General features: G+C 37.7%; 2 protein-coding genes across 7 annotated transcripts in view; one reads left to right on the top strand and one right to left on the bottom strand.

The window, feature by feature from the left end:
- Window positions 1–13451, top strand: part of LOC105232408 (solute carrier family 25 member 35) — an 89510-nt gene that overhangs the window by 446 nt on the left and 75613 nt on the right. The gene's annotated exons all lie outside the window — the stretch shown is intronic.
- The window catches only part of LOC105232483 (laminin subunit alpha-1), a 213506-nt gene that overhangs the window by 166039 nt on the left and 34016 nt on the right, over window positions 1–13451 (bottom strand). The window lies entirely within an intron of this gene.

Below are 13451 nucleotides of genomic sequence, written 5' to 3'. Positions count from 1 at the left end.
TGGTGCGAGGAGGAGAATTTTTGAACAAAGGACTAAGGAGACTTTTTTCTACGTACAAAGCTGGTGATAAAATTCAATTGTGGATTTAGTTTGTAAATTAAAATGCATTGTTTTACGTTGTTTTGCCTTTTTGTGGTTTTTACTGGATCCATATTTTAATAAAATATTATAATAATATTATGTTCCCCCAAATTTATATAAGCACTAAATAATTGTTTGAAAAGTTCACTGTGAACATTTATACTTTTGCAACATACTGCTACAGAGTTTAATAGTTTTGTTCACCTAACAGTTGTACGAGTATGGATCAGCTAATACTAATCAAGATAGATTTAGTGTTTTGTATATATAAATGATTCGGATGACGAGAAAAGTTGAAATCCGGGTAACTGTCGGTCTGTTTGTCGGTGCAAGCAAAATTTATATATGTATCTTGATGTGCGCGATCCTTATTAAAAAAAAAAACCTATGAGCGTAACCACTGCAATATTCACAAATCAAGATCAAATTAATACAACGATAAGTATGCTATCTTATGACCAAAAATTGCCCACATTCAACCAAAACTATTCAAGCTCCTAGATACCAAATAAGTGGACCCTAGTATCTATCGATCCATCTCACACTTGGAAATTGAAAATCAGACAGAATCTTTTACTGACAATAATATCTCTGTGTATCAAAATTGAATTGAATCGAGTTAAAACTTCCCTGAGCCCCCATATAGTTTAAGTACAGACTTTCGAACTCCCTGGTTACTTTATACTGCATATGTACATATATCGCCAATATTTGAGTTATCTAAATGAAAATTACAGAACGTGTTTTATTTGTAACTGTGTTTCTTTGGGCCTAAAATATATACAATTTGGTGAAAAATGGACCTAGTCCCCATAAAACTAATATCAGGATTTTCGATAATCCAGCACCATATAATTGGTGATCGTATGTGAGATACCTTAACGAAACCCAGGAACATTTTTTTTAATATGTGGTATAATAAGAGTTAATAGAAAAAATCGCCGATGAGCTTGCAAGAGAGGATAACCATACGCCAATGACATCGGATTGGTAACGAGTCGGTACTCCGCTGTGCTCTGGCGAAATTGCTAGATTGATATTCATCGTTTTATAAGCCTCTGGTGATCTATATTTAAAAGTGGGTGTAGAAGCAATAGCGGATAGGCCCTACAACCTAAGCACACTCATATAATTGAACTGTATTACAAAATATACACCTTTCTATAGTGAAACTGGTATGTAGCGAATTGTATGAAAAACAAAAAAAAATATTTTCGAATCATCAAAATTTAACATTTACTAAGAATTTTATTTTCTTTCAATTTTCATGTGAAAACTTTGGAAATTAATCAAAATCATATGCGCTTATTATTATTTAACTGTATTTATACAGTATTAGCCTTAAGCAAGAGTTTATATGAGTTCAAATGCCTAAGTTATGTTGTTATTCACTTTTTGTCAATTTTGTTTTCAATGTCACGGGAGTCACATAACAAATGCATAATTTCTGCTGATCATGCGATAATGTTGGCGGTTGCCGGTTTTTGTGTTAAAGTTTTTATTTTTATCGAATATTTTGTTCGCTTCTTTACTTTTTAATTATTTTTTCCTTTTTTTCTAATTTTTGATATTTTGGCGCTTACCAATGCATTACCCTGTCATAAATTAAAAAAAATTTAATTCTTTTCAATGTTGGTTATGACTGTGGAGTATAAATATACTTTACCTACAGCTATATTTATGCATATTTGTTAATAAAAACATATGGAAAAAATTGCTGAGAGAGTGTGGGGAATTATTGAATTTAAAGGCATTATAAATAATAAGAAAGGAAGGGCAACCGAACATTTAGTTTTGCAACTTTCGGGAATCGAAAGCAGGGAAATACCTTAAATTATAAAATGACAACCGGATCGCAATCCAGAAAATTCTATATACATACTCTATATAACTCATACACTGGCCGACGTGTTCACCATACAGTTTGTTAGAAAACTAAAATCATTAAACATAAATACAATAGCACGTGGGAGTTGGGGTATTATCGACTCAATCCAGCAATTTCGCTGTGCTTTAGCAGCTAAACAAGTCAAATAGCACAATAGATTGATGCTATTGATAAAGATGTTAAACACTTCTTGGCAAGATCTTAAGCACACTGTCAGCGGGCTCAAGGCCAGTAATGCAGCTTTGCTACCAGATCTAATGCACAACTCTCTGAGGGAAGTTGCCCTTTGGAGCAGTACATCTGCTTCTACCGTGCTTTCTTACGTCATATAGCAGCCTTCGTCACAATAGACCTGTCAAGCAAAGTTCTCTGAGAACCGTTCACTTAGGAGGGGCCAGAAATGATTTCTTTACATATGGCTCAAGCAGCTCACGACATCTGTACTTAGACCAATTATCTTGTGGTAGCCGAAAAACTTCCATTTGAAGCCGAGCTAAAGTGAGAAGGCGAATCATCCCTCCCACAGTTGTGCGCTGGGCTTGGGACCCGCCACGTAAAGAAAAAATCCCAACAAAAAGGACAGAACAGACTCGGATATTTCCACAGGTGCCACATTCATGTATGTATAAATATTATATTCAAATTAAAATATTTAGTAAAGTTGATAAAAAAATTATTCCAAGAATATTTCCACACTCATCACCACTGACCATTCTACCTACTTATGTATATAAATACAAACATATTATATATACCGATTTATGTCAAATGCCCTGTTTTGAATCATTCGTTAGCCGACTCTTTTGTAAGCAGCGCAATTTTACCGCGATTTCGCAGCCGAACGCAAGGTGGAAGAGGGCAACCGGGGTAGGCTGATGCGATGTGTGAGCGACATGGCATTTTTTTACATTTGTGTATTTTTTATGCATAAACCGACTTCTGTAGTGAAAACATGTCACTCAACGGCTGCTGTTTGGCATTAAATGTTGCTTTTATTGCTTTATTTTTTCATAATACAAATGTATGTGTGTGTAAGTGTAGTAGCATATGTGAGTTTTTCCATTTGTCATTTTATGCCGACAGCTGAGCTTACATATGTGTTAAGACTTGCAAATAAATAATGGATATTTAAATTTTATTGCTTTTGTAGCGATTTTTGCAATTTCACACTTTTCTCGCAGATTTCACCAATTACCGATAATCGCTGTACATTAGCATTGTGAAGTTAATGAAGATTATAATTTTGTTTTTGTAATATTCGGAAAATTGGAAAATCATCAATAATAATTATTTGCATCCGAGAAGCTACGAAAATTTACATAGTTAGTTATAGTTAAATCTCAAAAAAGGTCGCTGGGAAATGGTTAGCTCAACCTAACCTTAAAATTCTAAACTCTTCATTATTCGGTTTTAGAATGGATTAGGCTGTAAGATTGTGGAGACGACCAACCACAATGTGGGGAAAAAACATGTTTAAGTTTTTGTTATTTTTTTCGTGGCGAAGCCATTAATCCAGAAATGAGGCTGAGAAGTTGTGTTTTCTATGAACTACATTTCGACGAAAGTGAAATGTCACTTGATATAATGGCAAACTTTACTGATCTTCTTTATTGGTGTAGACACTGCTTACGAAGTTATTGCCGAGTGTGAAGGGACAGTTCGCCTTCTCACTATAGCTCGCCTTCACAAGCATGTTTTTCGATATCCAGAGGATATTTGGTTTAAGACCGGAGGTCGTGAGACGCTTGAACTATTTATAAAATAATCGTTTATAGCCACTCCCAAGTGCATGACGCTCAGAGAACTTTCTTCACTTGAGTGAACTTCTACACATGGTTCCATCCCTCCTCACCTGATCACATTGTCAAAATTTGACTCAAATCCGTAAGCAATCATAGCCGTCACGAGCTGCCACGTCATCTCTATGTGTAGCCGCTGTGAGGAAACTGGATTCTGAGTCTTCTTAGTATAATATGGGTTTTCAATACTTTTCTCCACAAAATTGTCTTTCATTTGGTGCTCTTTAGGTAGGAAATCGTTGCATCTGTCATCAATGACATACGAATTATAGTTTTGGGTTTGAATCCTTTTAAATAGTAATTTCATAATTAAGTCTAAAATTAACATAAAACGTACTAGGAAACTTCATTAACTCCATTTGAGATTTGAGTGCTTAGTATAGCTGAGCAGGTGGGGTAGCCCAGAACACTATTTTCGGCGGAGATAAGATATAACCTGAGACTCAAATAGGACGATATTACTTTTGGTCGATATTTACTTTTCAAAGGCTTACTCTTAGATAACCTAGCTCGAATATCGACTTCTATCTGGAAGGTTTAAGAACAGGGTAAACGGCATAAGGCAACAGGGAAGGTCTCAGTTGGATCCGGCAAACTTAGTGCCTGAGATCAGATACTATCAAGAAGCTACAAGTCAATGGTTTCGCTTTTAAAGCGGTGAAGCTTCCCACTTAACCTCATACCGAAGTACCACAAAATGAATAGTCCTAAATAGTGAAATCCTAACCTCACATAACCGAAATTCCATGTGCAACATTAATTTGTCACAATCTGTCAGCTTCTCAATTGTCAAATGTTCATCAAAACACAAAATTATGCAGCGAAAATGAGCAAAGAGTGTGCGTGTGTGTGTGCGAGCAAATGTCAGCATGACTCACGTGTGTGCAATATGCCAGCCAACGCACACATACACACACACACAGCGGCAACTATTATTAACACCGCTATTTTTGCCACAATCTTGTGTGTTTGCTTTTTCCTGTTTTGATTTCGCCGCATTCGCCACGTTGCATGTGTGAATGTGCCGTGGCAAAATTCAAATGGACAGACAAATATTTGGCCAGTCGGCCGCCATCGCCACCGACGCGTGTCGCAAATGTCGCGATCCCCCGCAAAAAATGTCTGCGTTGGAAATCATAAAATTTTGCCAACGAAGAATGACCGAAAAACAAAAGGCAAAATAAAAACGATTAACTGCGAGTTTCACATTCGCATTCGCATTTGTGTGTTTGTGTATGTGTGTTTGTGGAGATTTTAGCGGGTGAGTGCGGCGGTTTGGCTGATTGCCTAAGTGCCGTTGCGTGAGTGCATTGCAGGAGCGCGATATTTCATGCTTAATCCCCAGTGTTTCTGCCATTGCATAAAACGCCTAATTGTTGTTGTTGTTGCTGTTGGTGGTGTTTTAATTAAATATGCACGGCGCAAGAGTCGTTGATGAGGAAAGGAAAAGCGCAGCACAAGTAAGATGCACTTTGTTGAGGGAGTTCAAATGATTGCATAGAGCCTCGGGAGGCGAGAGGAGGAACTGAGGTTGCTTTTCATTAGCAAAAAGTTTGTTATGATCACGCTTGCTCAATTGCCTTTAGATATGCAAATAAAGTCAAAGTATTTCACTTACTTCGGTACTTTCATCTAGATATGAGAATCATTAAGATGAAAGTGACTTCTGTGGCCAGTCTAGACTGGGTCTAATTGTGTACATACATGCATGAAAGTAGTGTTGTTGCTTACTGAAATATAATGAATGGAAATATGTGTTCTTACATTTTGTATGTAGGAGGTAGGGATATACTCGAAAAAATTCCGGATTGATCCCTTTTTATTCAGTTTTGTTATTCCACGCAGTTGCACCGAGTGTGGTTATAGCCAACTTTTTGAGACCATGATAAATTTTTTTCGCCAGAACTTTCTTTTGAGAATGTAAGGTAGATCGAATCTGGGCCTCGCACACAGGGTATAGCCAGCGAGCATCATGCCGCGTGACAACTCCTAACAAAACCTGATCTCGGATCTCCGATTCGGACTAGGCTTCTTCTGGATTTGGTTGAACCATGTGTCAGAGGTCAAGGTCACCTGAATATGTGGCAGTTACACCTTTTAAATATGGATGGTGGATTAATCCCGAGACTGTCTCCATTCCGTTAATACGAAGTACGTTCGTTTCCCATCATCATTAAATTGATGTGGTAGGTGCAGGTTGAGAAGATTCCTTCTTTGCGTAGGTCGGATCTCATAGCTTTGCCCCATAACAGAGATAATTTTGGGATCATTAATAGCGTCTACCTCCTAGGAGTTGGATAGCGACTCTGAGTGAGGCCTAGTAAACATAATTGGTAAAAGCCACAAAAACGAAAGGGATATGAGTGGAAGTAGGGCGAAACCAACCTCGAAATTGGACTGTGTTTCTGGTGGGCCACCGGCTGGAGCGAATGAATCGTCTTCTTTGAAAGGAAGCGATAGAACTTTCCTTTTGAAAGCGCGGTATCCGCCAAGGCCAGTAAGTCGGTTTAAAAATAACTCCTTTGTGTTCCTTTTTTGTCGTCTGAGGACACAGACGTAACTATTATGTAGATACATTACCACTTAAACCATCTAGCGAGGTAAAGGAGAGAGGAGGTACAAAACCACAGAATTCCATAAAAGATCGTCGAGTTTTTGATAGATTTAATGAGATATTTTAAAACAAGAAAACCCTCGGAGGATTCGGGTACTTGGTATGGACAGCTGAAGGACCAACCATTAGTAACATGTTATGGAAAAGTTGAAGAAGGTTTTTCCAAAATAATAATTTGGAATAGTATTAGATATATGAAGACGTCGTTTCAGTCAGTGATTCAGTGCGGCTTGATGTATGTTAAGTGTTGAACTTTGATATAATTGGTGAATTTCGATACAAAGTGATGGGTTTCGATAAGGAGAAGTGAATTTTGATATTAAATAGAGATTATTTGAGGTAATTTTTAGAGTTTCTGAAGTCGTTCTTTGATGTGCTGAAAACTCAGTTTTTTACTTTACATATGTTATGTCGCTGAGAGGTCATACTCAAATTAGTATCATAACAATGTCTTTCAATAACTCTTCTTACAAAAAAAGTAGTTTTTTTGGTCGGTTTTTGTACAATTCTGTATCATTGGCCTAAATTTCGGGAGTGCAATATGAAATTTCAAATTAATCGGTCAAACCGTTCCAAAGATACGATGGAAGAAAACTACCAAAGCATCGTATCGGAGAAAAAAAATTTCGAGAGCATTGAAGGTATTTATTGGCTCCTTACCTCTGGTAACGAGTGTCTTCATATTAAGATTGATTTAAGTCCCTGACAAAAGTGGAATCGAAAGACGGATGAGCTTGGTATATCAGTTACTTTAGTTTCATTAGCTGCATAATGAGAACAGAAAGAAGCTTTACTAGTTTTTGCGATTCATACTGGATGTCTGGGTCCCGTAAAACCAAGTTAATTACCAAGAGGACCTTCTGTCCGAGAGAAAATTGTAAGATGCCCATTGTGCTCCTCAGTAACGTTCACCTTTTGATAGTTATAGGAGTTCTCATTAAATACATTCTTAATGGAAGAACTTGGGATATCATGATCTCAACACTTCTTACTGGAGTGTTCGGAAATTGTCATTTCAATGACCCTGGTTAACTACCATGACTGCTCTTCTGGCCCAGAGCAAATATTAAGAGGTCTATTGCACCCCCCGCCCTGAGCAAGCTTCACGTTTCAATAGTTATAGAAGTTTGCATGAAAGAGTTTGAAATAGTATGATCTCAAAACTTCTTTCTCGAATGTTCGGCAGTCTTAATGCCTATCTAGTGCTCATGGTATATGATTTCTGAAGAAAAACTGTTAAACGGAAGTCTGCTGTTATTCTTATTATAAAGTGTCTGTGCGTAAATATGGAAATTACCAAAAATTTTCAAAGAAAATTGTAAGATTTTATCAGCAGCTTAGTTTGCTAGTAGAGCTTCTAGTTAGACTAATAAGCAACCATTAATCTTAACTTTTTTTCAAACTATAATCGAACGGAGACACAAAAATATTTCAATAAAAGAAATTTTATTTTCCTCATTGAACCCAATGACCACTCAAACAGCAATCGATGACCACTCGATGCCGCAGCTCGCCGGCCTTTGGTACTAAATAAATATTTGTCATTTGCCTATGATGTTAATAAATAATGTGCGGGCTTACATATGTGCATACTACAACAAAAGCTTTGTGGTTTCTTACTCCTGCTGTGCCTACCTATCTACCCCCCTTCCAACTCCTATGTACTGCCTGCTGCACTTCAATCAGCGTTCTTGCGCAACGAGCGAAGTGCAGAGAATACCTGCTGATGAACAAATAAACAACAACATTAACTAAAACAATAAACAAAGGGAAGAAGACGTCGTCTGCTGCAGCAATAATAACAAACACATCGCTGCATGCTCGTGCCCTTTTGGGCAATGCAATCGTGTTGGAGAGAGTCTCCTTGCAGCTTTGCTTGGATATGTGTGCGTGCGCAATTTCGAAGTTTCAGACGTAAGGGAACATTAATTTTTCAAGTGTTGATGTGAACATTTGTTTATTTGTTTGTGTCACACTGCAACAACAACAAAAACAGCACCTGCGTTGGCTGCAGCAGTCACAAGAGGCTGTGCAGTCGTGGTCATTGGCCTCCACCTGCGGCAAAGTGCAGACATTACAAGTGTATGACCGGGAAAAACAACAACAACAACAAAAATAATCATGTTGGCTGCCGAAGTAAACAAAGTGTTTAAGTAAAATATTTATTTTAATTCTCATACTCATGAGTGCGGTTGTGTGGCATGCTGAAGTGTGGCAAGTTGAGATCAGTTAAAGCCAAGGAGTTGTTTCCTTGAAAATTCTGATTAAGTTCGGTTTGAAAGTATGTATGTTTTAAATTAATTAAGTACTTATGCTTGCAACATATTTAATTAAAGCTCAGTGCGGATGGGAAACTACTTATGATTTTAGACGAGAAGAACACGCTGGAAAAGTTTATTTTGGTGTCTGAGTTTGAACAAGTTTTTTAATTCCGTGGATATTTGGAGTTCCAACTGACATGAGTACACGTACATATATACATAAGTGCTGATAGTCATTTTTATTAAATTTTTGTGACGTCTAATCATCTAATCAAGTTTTACCCGGACTTTTCCATCGAAAACTTGCTTCATGCGAGTTGACCACCCACCTATGTTAATGACGATAATATAGAAAAGATTAAAGAAACAAAGCTTTTAACGCCTGATGTTGCCTTCGCAGAGATATCAGATAGCGTTTCCCTTATGAAACGCTTAACCACATTTTGGCAAATGTTTGGCCTAAATCTTTTGTGGTAACAAGGTCAAGTAGAGGTAGTAAAAAAAATCGTTGACAATGTTGCTGAGGGCCTTGCATTCTTTAAAAGCATTATTTTAGGTGACATTCGTTGAGAGACCTGAAAGTGTGAGCCTTGAGCTCGCAAACGTGAGACAATCAAAATGGAAGTGTTTAGATGATTCCTACTTGTCTTCTTCGGCTGGTGTGCAGTAAGATTCTTTACTTTACATCTTGTTGTTGTTGTTTTAGCTGCAGAAATCTGCCGATTTGACAGTCCTTGGCGGAAAAAATCCGGATCCGTTCCGGTTACGTAGACCCCACTGTTGTGGAACTTTACATCATGAACGCTGATAGGCCAATGGTCTCTTAAAACTCCCACAATTAAGTAGGGGCTAGTTTTACTGAAAGCACAGAACTCATTACATCTCCTACGATCGATCTTGGTCCAAATGGATCTTGCGACAGTGCATGAACCAGTGGTAGCACAGCGCTGGACAAGTTACCGTGAAGCTCAACTATTCAGTAGTAGACGGACAGGAGAACACCAATCCGTTCTCATTCTACTCATTACTCCTTTCTTGCCAGTTATTAGCTTTACAGTCGCTTGTGATTCCCATATGGACTGGCATACATACTAGTTTATCTGTAAATAAGCTCACCGCCCCCTTCTCCAACGGCTTCTATTCACCCACGGATCCCTCACATTTATGTGGCAAGGAAAAGTCGCCAGAGTTTGGTTCCGGTATAAATTTAACGCGAGTGAGGATTTTCGAATGCTCAGACATGCGTTCATTTAAAAACCCAGACTCTCGGCATTCACCAGATTTGGCCCCTACGACTTTTTTCTGTTTTCGAAACTGAAAAATCTGCATTGGGCCATGATTCCCTCGAAGCCATAAAAAGTCATTTGCTGAAGGCACTGAATGGCATCCAATCGGAGGAAGTATATTGCAAATTTTTGGATGTTTGGCTCGAAAGGAGTCTTTTTAAAGGTGATAATAAATATTTGTGTTAATATATATCAGTCCGGCTAAAATTTTTTCAGCGCATTCGGTGCTGATGCTTCACAAAACATATTTGTATTAAATTTTCTCTACAAATAACAGCTTTAACTCATCTCCACTGGCTCTCAAACATCGCCGATAATCAATGCAATGTCATCCAAATTGGTAGTCACAACAAAATTCAACTGCAAACATTAAACCAATATTTTTCAAACTTGAAAAATGCCGACCAGCGCGTGCAGCCACTTATTGCCGTATCACTTGCACCGCAAAAGCTTTTATTGCTGCCTTCGAAAAGCTTGTTTTCATAGAAACCCACTTTTTTACATTTTTCACACGCATACCTTTGTACATATGTACATATGTGCAACATGCCTGAATGCATTTTCTAAATTTGAATGGCTAACAAATATTTGGACAGCTTCTTGAGCAGCCACAAACACATAAACTCAGGGAAAATGTAAAAACAAAAACAATAACCACAAAGTAAATAAAATAAAAGTTTCGAAAAAATATTTGAGTTAAATAAAAATGCATAGATATGTGTGTTTGCATGCCAGTATGTGTGTGGAGAGGCAATATTTGTTAGACGCAATGTTTTTCATTGCTGCGCTCAGCTGCAACTGTGATGTGTGGTATGCCACATTAACGCTTACGCATAATTTGAAGTTATGAATAAATATTGTCAAGAAAAATACGCGTTTATGGAAAATACATATTTTTAATTGCATTACTTTAGAGAGGCGATCCATGTAATGGTATTTACATATTTGTAATTTGTTTGGTTTTCGAAGTTATTTTAAGAGTTTGTAGAGTTAAGTTGGTGCAATCTGAGCACGGATTTAGTGAGTAAAAGAAAATAAAAGAAAAAACGTTACACCGAAGTCAAAATACCCTTCACAGGTGCATTTCTTATGGCCTAAAAGAGTATACAAAGTCCTTATTGATTTTCAACAGACAGTTTCTATGGCAGCTACATTCTAGCGTGGTCCGATCTCCAGCCAGATCCAGCCAGAACATCCATAATTGCGGCGAGATTAACTTTGCCAAGTGCAAGTGGTTCATTAACTATACTCTATGCTGAAGACTCTCAAATTTGGATATAATCACCTGAGCTACTAATAAAAACTATGCGAAAACGTAATCTATAAATTTTACTTTCAAACCTGGGGGATCTTGACGCTGATCTAAATTATCATCGCCTTACTGTGTACAATGCAAATGCTGTTCCCAGCAAGTTACTACAAAAGTTTGAATAAACAATAAATAATCATAATAATTACTTGCCCTTTGACCCCACATTCACTTGCTGCTGGCCTGTTCACTTTTCAAAACGTAAAACCACACAATTTTGCTAACCAAATATTATTCATATTTAACAAGCTGTCGCTTTGTAGCCAAATTGAGCTTTCATGCACGTGTCTATTTGTATGTATGTATGTGTGTGCTAATACATGGATCTCGCACTTTTCAGATTACCAACGAAAATGCCCATTAAAGGCAACGCATGCAACGCAAACACTTACAGTTGGCCAGCACTTGGACCGCAAAGTCAAAAGTCGTGATCGTGAACAGTCACTCACACACATACTCATGAATACCCTGGCTGTGTACATATACATACGAGTATATCTCACTAGCTGTATGTATGTTTGCTTGTAAAAGGCTCCACACAATTTCAGCTGACACTTATGACACTCTCATTAAAAATAACTAAACGCTAGCAACCAACTTAATGCGAGATCAATTACCAACGGTCTCGATCTCCAGCATTCACACACAGAGACATACAGCCAAAGGGTCACACATGCATTTATATACTCATACACGCTTGCACTTTGGTCATCCGCCGAAAAAATTGATCGCTTATTATTGATAACACGTGACATCGTTGGCTTTGGCCGGTTGCTGTTGCATCTGATTTTCGCTGGCAGTTCAAGGAAAGTGATTTTTGCACACCGATAAGTCGAAAAAAATACAGATGACTTGAGCGAAAATTTAATTTTGTTTATTATAATTTTTTACTCCTTCCGCGTGTTGTGAGTGCTCCAATTATATTATGGCAAAAGGTGCGATAAATTGATGGTTGATTGAGTGGCAGAAAAGAAAAAGGAAGAAATTATATGAAAAAATAGCAAGCCTGTTCCTGGCTTGCACAGTAGGTTAAAAATTGGAAGAAACATTTAAAAAAATAATATACTATATATTTCAGATCATATATGTTATATGGAAATACTTAGAAATATGCCTTAAAATGGGTTATCCAAATATAAGTACTTTTCTCAATACCCTTTTTTAACAGATCAGGCGTGAGTCGTGTCAAGCTGTCAAGTTATTTTTGTTCAGTATAGTTTGGCATTTCATCACGGAAAGACATACGCTTGAACAACGTTTAAAAATCGATCAACTTTAATACGAAAATTCACGATGTGCAAAGAATGAGCTTACTATTCACAACACCATCACTCATATTCGACCGAATAGACCACGTTCAGCAAGCAGGGAAGAAAATAAAGATGCCATGGCTGAGAGTGTACATGAAGACCGTGGCGAGTAAATTCGGAGATTTTAAATTCATCCAATCGTCGAAAATATTGATGAAATAATGGACATCTTTCGATTGTAATGCAAGTACTGTTTCGATTGCCCAGGAGCTAAATCTTGCACATCAAACTGCATGGAATTTAAATAATTCTGAATATAACAAGAAGCTCAGAAGCCGGTGAGACCCGAGTTAATTAAAAAAAACCTCATGGACCGCATATCAATATGCGAATAGCTGACAAATTTCAACAAAGTCGATATATTTCTGATGTGGATGGTTACTAGTAATGAAAAGTAGGCCACTTACGACAACGTTAAGCAACAACGGTGGTGGTTGAGTCGCAGAGCCGAAGGAAATTGTAGATAAGCCAGTATTGACGGTTAAGAAGATTCTGCTATGTGTTTGGGTGGGCTTACCAGGGAATCATTTACTACGAACTGAGCCATTATTACTCTTCATACGGACATGCGCTGTCAACAGTGGAATCGCGTGAAGGAAGCTATCGCTCAGAAGCGAGCAGGTTTGGCCAACAGGAGAGGAGTTGTGCTTCATCTAAACAACGACAAGCCATACCCTCCGATAGGGGCTCGCCAAATGCTCCAGGAGCTTAGTTGGGAGGTTCTTAGACATCCTTTCTATACTTTGGATCTGAGGAATGATTATGCTAGTTAAAAGTTCGCCACAAGAGAAGCTTATGAAAACCGACTGTCTCAGTTATTTGGCAATAGGGACGAGGATTCCTATGTGAGTGGCGTTATCATATTGTATTATACAAGAACAAGTTACTGAACAAAACGGTGCA

The sequence above is a fragment of the Bactrocera dorsalis genome, chromosome 1 (assembly GCF_023373825.1).
Source record: "Bactrocera dorsalis isolate Fly_Bdor chromosome 1, ASM2337382v1, whole genome shotgun sequence".
Classification (NCBI taxonomy): Eukaryota; Metazoa; Arthropoda; class Insecta; order Diptera; family Tephritidae; genus Bactrocera; species Bactrocera dorsalis.
Note: the sequence above shows the minus strand (reverse complement) of the source record. Positions and strands in the feature narration are given on the sequence as shown.